The 7672-nt window shown below is 44.4% G+C and overlaps 1 protein-coding gene across 7 annotated transcripts in view; it reads right to left on the minus strand.

Moving 5' to 3' along the window:
- Nucleotides 1-5715, minus strand: part of ATXN1 (ataxin 1) — a 440770-nt gene extending 435055 nt beyond the window's left edge. For 4 of the 7 annotated variants that reach the window (XM_073631107.1, XM_073631104.1, XM_073631108.1 and 1 more), the window contains exon 1: nt 5277-5715. The gene's annotated coding sequence lies outside the window, so the exon portion shown is untranslated. Of the gene's footprint in view, nt 1-953; nt 4996-5083 lie in introns of those variants that run through there. The other 3 variants (XM_073631103.1, XM_073631102.1, XM_073631105.1) reach the window with 3 other exon arrangements.
- Between the last annotated feature and the right edge of the window lie 1957 nt (nt 5716-7672).

The following is a 7672-nucleotide window of genomic DNA, read 5'->3' on the forward strand; positions in this document are numbered from 1 at the left end:
ATATAGTGTGTACCAACGGTGCACACACACATTATATATATATATATATATATATATATATATATATATATATATATATATATATATATATATATATACATATATACACACACACACACACACACATTTTTCGCTTGCTCGCCCTCTCTTTCACTCTCTCTCTCTATATATAAACTGTATATATGCAGCGTCCAATGGCAGACATTGCCATTGCCTGCCAAATACTGAGAAAAAGATGAAGGAAACTAGACTAGGGATTAGAGGCGGACATGTATTTGTACAGTGTATATGTGAATGCATTGCTCTTCGAAGCACAGTATGTCTCTGTCACCATGGAACTATATTCTTTTTTTATCCAGGGTCTGGGATTCCAGCAGCGGGAGATGTAGAGTTAACCAGCAATACGGAGCCAAACAGAAAGAGGTCACTGGGCAGGAACGACAGATTTTCACAGCCTGCTGGAAATCGCACTGGACCCTTGTCTCATTTCTAGGAACAGGTTCATATAGACACAAACTCCTTTCTCTTTGTAGACAGCTTTGGGCCCACTCTAGAGCAAGGCCTGTTTCCTGGGAAACCATGGAAACCCCCCATAGAGCTGGCAGTGACACTGTGATATGAACAGGGTTCAACAGCTTTCAAAGCAGTAGCATTTAAACAGCACTGCTTCTTCCCTGGAAGAGATTAGCATACACACAAGCGAAATGACATATTTTATCATGCTAATACGACGAGCCTAGGCATAGGTCAACGCTTGCTTCTTAGACAGACCTAAATCTACTTTACGGTTTTGCAAATAATAACAGGAAACTGCTAGTTGGAAACCTTAAATGACAACGTGTACACGTTTTAAACAATGGGTCCTAACGGTCAATGTTTGTCCTGTATACGAAGAACGTAACTACGAAAAGCAAAGCAAAGTGCAAAAGCTAAAGAATATGTCGAAAAATTACCTTGTAAGTAGGTTACGTTTAAGGAGACAAGTCCATGGCTGACGGAAGCCCTTGGGGAGTCAAAATGGGGCTTGACAACTTCATCGACACGCTCGTTTCGCCAAATCTGCTCATTCTATTACCCGTCTGTCCTTGCAAAGCTAGGCAGCATTTCCCCTAGCTGAGCTTTCCCCGAGGCCCTGTCTCCTTTCACACACACCGCATCCTCCTCCCAGCTACGCCTGACTCACTGTACTCACCCACTGGGAGGAGGGATCTTTACACTACACTACACACACAGCTCTTTCACTATGCTTACTCACTGAGCTTCACGTACATACTATACAGACAGTTGTAAAACCAGGCTAATAAGAAGACCATCATCCTTCACGCACACCTTGCATGTTAGGTGCACACAAACCTATTCTTAGAAATGGGCTTCTTTACTACCGTCTGAAGATCTCAGACTGTCTACAATCATCCTACATACACATTATTATAAAAAAACAATGTCAAAGAACTATACTATCAGGCTTGCTCCATAAGTGCAACATGCCAGGACATGCAGTTGACAATGAACCACAATCCATCTTTCGGAGTTTAGAGAAGTTGGACTAGTGACGGATGATTTCTAACTGGTTGCTATGGGTTACTACACTATGAACATTGTCGATTGCCTTATATAAGGGCTTCAATGGAGGCCCAACGTGAAACATGTTGCTAAATCGGGAATCGTAAAAAACAGTTTGTCACATATCATGCAATAAATATTATTTAAAACGATACATCTATTTTATTTTGTTTTGCTTGTTCTTCCTAAGGATGATGATTAGACTGTGCTTGAAATATAATCCATGTTACTGCATATATTTGTAATGTATTGTTATTATTCTTCCCAAGGATAAGGATTAGAATTTTTTAAAGCTACATTAGACCCTACTTGGATATAATTGATGTTACAGTATGTTTGTATTCTATTTTTATTTTTCTTCCTATTGATAATGGTATTTTTTTTTATAGTTTTTTTTTAATAAAGGTGTGCCCATTCCATTGCAGATATTACATACATGCAGAAGGGCCATTTTAGCTTGAGGTATGTACAGGAAATAGTACGACGGGAGGCAGAATGTGAAGGAAAGAAGCGCAAAGAGGTATGATGGCGGGGTGTGTGCAGCAGAGAAGTGTGAAAGGGTATGATGGGGGGCAGTATGTGCAAGAGATGAGTTTGCCGGGATTCAACAATGGAAAATGTGTGCAGGAGAGAAGTGTGAAAGGGTATGATGGGGGCAGTATGTGCAAGAGATGAGTTTGCAGGGATTTAATGATGGGAAATATGTGCAGGAGAGAGGTGTGGAGGGTATGGAAGTGGGTAATATGTGCAAAGGAGGAATGCATAGGGTATGATACTGGGCAATATGTCGAAGATATTAGCGCAGAGGGTATGACAGTGGGCAATACAGAGGGAATTCCCTAAAACTGAGGCAGACAGAATGTGGAGAAACTCTGTATAGTAACCAATCAGCTTCTAACTTCATCTTATTCAGTTCAACTTTCAAAATGAAAAATAAGAACTGATTGGTTGCACAACTGCTCCAGATTCTGTTTTCTCCAATCTTAGTAAATTCCCCCCTATATGCAGGAAAGGAGTGTGCAAGGTATGATAGTGAGCAATATGTCCAAGAGAGAATTGCATAGGGTGTGACAGTGGGCAATATGTCAAGGAAAAGAGTATGCAGGGCATGATAGTGGGCAAAATGGACAGGAGAGATGTGCTGAGGGCATGACAGCGGGCAATATGTGCAAAAAAGTAGTGTGTAGTGTATGTTAATGAGCAATGTATGCAGGACAGGAATGTCAAAGAATATGATACTGGGCAGCATGTTTAAGAGGGGAGTGTGCAGGGTATGTTGATAATACATGCAAGTTGGGAATGCCAAAGGGTGTGATAGCAGGCAGTATGTGCATGAGAGGAGTGTGCAAGGTATAATGATGGGAAATATGTGCAGAGTGGGAATGCCAGAGGGTATGCTTGAGGGTAGTATGTGCAGGAGAAGCATGTACAGGGTATGATAATGGGCAATATGTGCAAGCTGGGAAAGCCAGAGGGTATAATAGTGGACATTATGTGCAGCAAAGGAGTACAGATGGTTTTGTGGAGGGCTGCATGTGCAGGAGAGGAGTGCAGATGGTATGGCAGAAGGCAGGATGTGCAGGAGAGGAGTGTGCAGAGTACAGCAATGGGGAATATGTGCAGGCTGGGAATGCCAGAGGGTATGATTGAGGGTAGTATGTGCAGGAGAAGCATGTACGGAATATGATAATGGGCAATATGTGCAAGCTGGGAAAGCTAGAGGATATAATAGTGGATATTATGTGCAGCAGAGAAGTACAGATGGTATTGTGGAGGGCTGCCTGTACAGGAGAGGAGTGCAGAGGGTATGGCAGAGGGCAGGATGTGCAGGAGAGGAGTGTGCAGGGTACAACGATGGGGAATATGTGCAGGCTGGGAATGCCAGAAGGTATGGCAGGGGACAATATGTGCAGGAGAGGAGTGCAGGGGGTATGGTAGAGTGCATTTTATGCAGGAGAGGGGTGTAGAGGCTATAGCAGAGAGCAGTATGTGTAAGAGAGGAGTGCAGGTGGTATGGTAGAGAGCATTTTATGCAGGAGAGGGGTGTAGAGGGTATGGCAGAGAGCAGTATGTGTAAGAGAGGAGTGAAGGGGGTATGGTAGAGAGCATTTTATGCAGGAGAGGAGTGCAGAGTGTATGGCAGAGGGCAGTATGTGCAGGAGGGGAGTGCAGGGGGTATGGCAGAGTGCATTTTATGCAGGAGAGGAGTGTAGAGGGTATTGCAGAGGGCAGTATGTGTAAGAGGGGAGTGCAGGGGGTATGGTAGAGGGCATTTTGTGCAGGAGAGGAGTGCAGAGTGTATGGCTGAGGGCAGTATGGGCAGGTGAGCAGTGCAGAGGATATGGCATAGGGCAATATGTGCAGAAGAGTGTGAAGTATTTTCTTTTTTAATAAAAGACATCACACATGACAATTAAAATGAAACATGCTTTCAAATTATTTAGGGAGTGAGCAGGATCGTACTGTTCTCCAGGAGGGCAGGGTGGAAGCACTCAATCCAGCATTGTGGGGTGGAGCAATCAGTTTTCCTAATGCTCCAGGCAGGCCTTTTTATCAACCGGAGACATTAGGCCCTTCGTTGAAAAAAGGGACTCCTGACTTCTAATCTCTGACATACAAGTAACCGGTGTTCGTGTTTCCCTCATCGCACACTGAACAACACACAGCATATCCTCCATAGCAGAAACTGTTGGCAGTTGTTAAGATAACTCTGGGAATTTGGGCCTACCAACACAGCTGTACATGATCAGTCATGCCGAGTTTACGGAATAACAGAACACTCTTGGCTCATACTCTATAAAACGACTATCCTAAACACGATACAAAACTTGTTTTTCCCTATACGATCTCGGCTGAAGGATACGCGCCTCGTCAATAGCGAAAAGCCTCTTCGTTTACGGAGTGAAGGTTCCGTTCAGATAAAAAGCTCTAGTAAAATATAAAGCCAGCTGCATTAAATATTTAAGCTTGTTGTGTTTATGAATTAATAAACTCTTCTAGATTCAGCTTTGCGTTGCCAGTGGCCAGGGACAATGAAATGACCCGATATTAAATATAATAGCAGCGATGAAGCAGGCTTTCCTCAGTAATCTGGCACCAGGTGGTCTCCATACAGGAGAAGCAGACTGATAGATCAGACGGCAGGAGGAGGGGATTTGACAGAGGTGACAGAAACGTGCAGTCTCCTCTCTCGTACACATACACATGTAGGCTTTCCCCTTGCAGACTGTTTTCAGCACCCAATGGGGGGGACGCAGTGACTGCGAGATCTTTTCCCCTGCTACTAGGCAGCGGTAAACCGGCGTATAGATTCACACGGGCACCTACGGATTAGTCCAGCTCGGGAAGGGTTAAAGTACACTGTCAGGCCCATCAACATCCACAGAAAGAATACATGGCATTACCTAATCGGCGCTAATAGCTTGTCCAACCAACAATTCTGAATCAATGTAGGAGACCGAGGGAAGGGGAGGGGGGGGGGGGTAAGGAGAAGAAGAAAAAAAAAAGAATATGTCTGTACCTCCGGATGATTACACTTTGCTGATGCTTCTTCGCTTTCGGGGCATGCAAAGCAGGAAGGGAAAGCCCAGCCTCTGATCTCTGTACTGTATATAAATATCCACAAGAATACGTGTGCATGTATATATGTCTTGTCTGATGGCTGATTTCCACGACCGACAAAGAACAGCGAAAGAAAGATAAAATGGACTTACTGTAAAGTGCAGTAGGGAGCTTGTTAGCTGAAGAGGGTGTCAGAGCTGTTGCTTTTTTTTTTTTTTTTTGTTTTTTTTTTTTTTTGTTTTTTTTTTTTTTACTTTGCCCCCCCCCTCTTGTCTTGCTGTAAGACAGGTCTTGTATGTCTCTTCTACTGTAGTAGAAATGATGTCTGCAGTAGAGCTCTCTCCCTCTCTCTCCTGTATGTAAATGTGTTATAGAAGCCAAATATGGAGCAGTTGGCTGCCTCTGCAACAGCTCAAGGATCCTACTTCATGCAAAAGGGAGGAAGGGGGGGGGGGAGTGTGTGGAGGCAAGGCAACACTTTGGCAGACAGCCAAAGCAGCCACACAGATTATTGCATACGCACAACAGAGCTGGGGCGGTCTCGTTTAACCCTTTCTTCATCACGCGTCGCTAGTCCGGCATGCATCTGTTTCAGTTGCATGCCTTGTTGCATAGCGTCGCCTGTTTGCTAGAAATCCCGTGACATGGTTTATTTATTCTACTCTACAATTATTGATTTTCCAAATCAAGACGGGGGGGTGGGGGGTAGAGAGAAAAAAAAAAAAAGTTGAAATGTAAAGTAAGTTTGTGAAGTGCATGCATTTGATTACAGCAGGGTGTGTGCTTCTGTTGGAAAGAGAAAGGGGAGGAGGAGAGTCATAGAGTAGGAATTGTGAGCACAGCCAAGCTCAATGTCCACAGGGATGAATTGTGCGGACTTGCGTGTCAACGTCATTTAGGAAATCGCTGGGAGTTTTAACTCTTTTGCTGACACGTAGGAGGAGCTGATTTAAAGATGAAGTTATCTACAATTTAAGGCCTGATTCACATCTATGCATTTTTTGTGCTTTTTGCATTTTTTTCAGATTTGCACTACCATAGGAACCATGTTAAAGTGATTGTAAAGGTTCAGTTTTTATTCTTTTTTAAAACAAACATGTCATAATTATCTCCTCTGTGCAGTTGGTTATGCACAGAGTGGCCCTGATCCTCCTCTTCTGGGGTCCCTCCAAGGCCCTCATGGCTCCTCCTCTTCTCGAGTGCCCCGCCAGAGAAGTGCTCTCCACCGGGACACCCGTGCGGGCACGCTCCAGTGTCCTGCTTAGGGTTGCCACGTCATCCCTTTAAACCAGGACATACATTAATGACACAGATTCTGTGGCTGATTAAGATGGTAATTAAACTCACTTGGTGCCTTATCTGCATTAAAATCAGCCTCAGAACCTGTGTAATTAATATGTGTCCTGGATTAAAGTGATGATGTGGCAACCCTAGTACTGCTGCTGTGTCTGTTGACACAGACAGCAGGACTCGGCTCCGCTCCCCGGCGCCCATATCATTGGATTTGATTGACAGCAACGGGAGCCAATGGCTGCACTGTTATCAATCTATCCAACCAGGACACGAGACACCGGCCGGAGCTGGTGTACTCATTCCCATCGTGGGAATTACGGGGCTCAAGTAAGTATAAGGGGCGCTCGGTGGGCTCTGCTGCAGTAAAGAAGGTTTTTCATCTTATTGCATAGAATGCATTAAGGTGAAAAACGGTGAGGGTTTACAAACCCTTTAAATGGACTGTAGTGCAAATCTGCAAAATGCAAAAAGCACTAAAAATGCATAGGTGTGAATCAGGCCTTATGCTTAAAGTGGAGTTCCACCCAAAAATGGAACTACCACTTTTTGGATTCCTCCCCCCCTCTGATGTCACATTTGGCACCTTTCAGGGGGGAGGAGGGAGCAGATACCTGTCTAATACATGTATTTGCTCCCACTTCCTGGCATAGATAACCATGGCGCTTGCGGTGACCTACGCCATTTCCGGCATCTACACTGTCCTCTCCCTCTGTATTCACACAGGTCTCAGAACACAGCAGGGACCAGAGAGGATGCGCAGCGCGACTCGCGCATGCGCAGTAGGGAACCAGGAAGTGAAGCTGCACGGCTTAACTTCCTTATTCCCTCACCAAGGATGGCGGCAGCAGCAGCCGAGAGCCGCCGGACAGATCGGCTTCGGCTGCCGACATCACGGGCTCCCTGGACAGGGAAGTGTCCATATATTAAAAGGCTTTTAATATTTTTTTTTCGGCGGACCTCCGCTTTAAATTAAACCAGGGGATGTTTTTTTACCTGTCGTCCTCCTATAGACGCCTCTCAATTTCAGACAGCACTTTGAATGTCATTGAGAATGCAAGGTTAATTTTGTATGTGAGTTTGGCAGCCATTGAACATATTCCAATCAGGATAAGTAGTTGTCCCTAAAGTAAATATAGCACCCATGATCGCTGTTAAAAAAAAAAAAAAAAAAAAAGACCTAAGCCATGATGTGATGAGCAGCTGCTATTTTAAGGCCAGGAAGTAGATTGATCCTCTCATTCATGGCTTGATCTGC

This window comes from Aquarana catesbeiana, linkage group LG05 (assembly GCF_042186555.1).
Source record: "Aquarana catesbeiana isolate 2022-GZ linkage group LG05, ASM4218655v1, whole genome shotgun sequence".
NCBI classification, from domain to species: domain Eukaryota; kingdom Metazoa; phylum Chordata; class Amphibia; order Anura; family Ranidae; genus Aquarana; species Aquarana catesbeiana.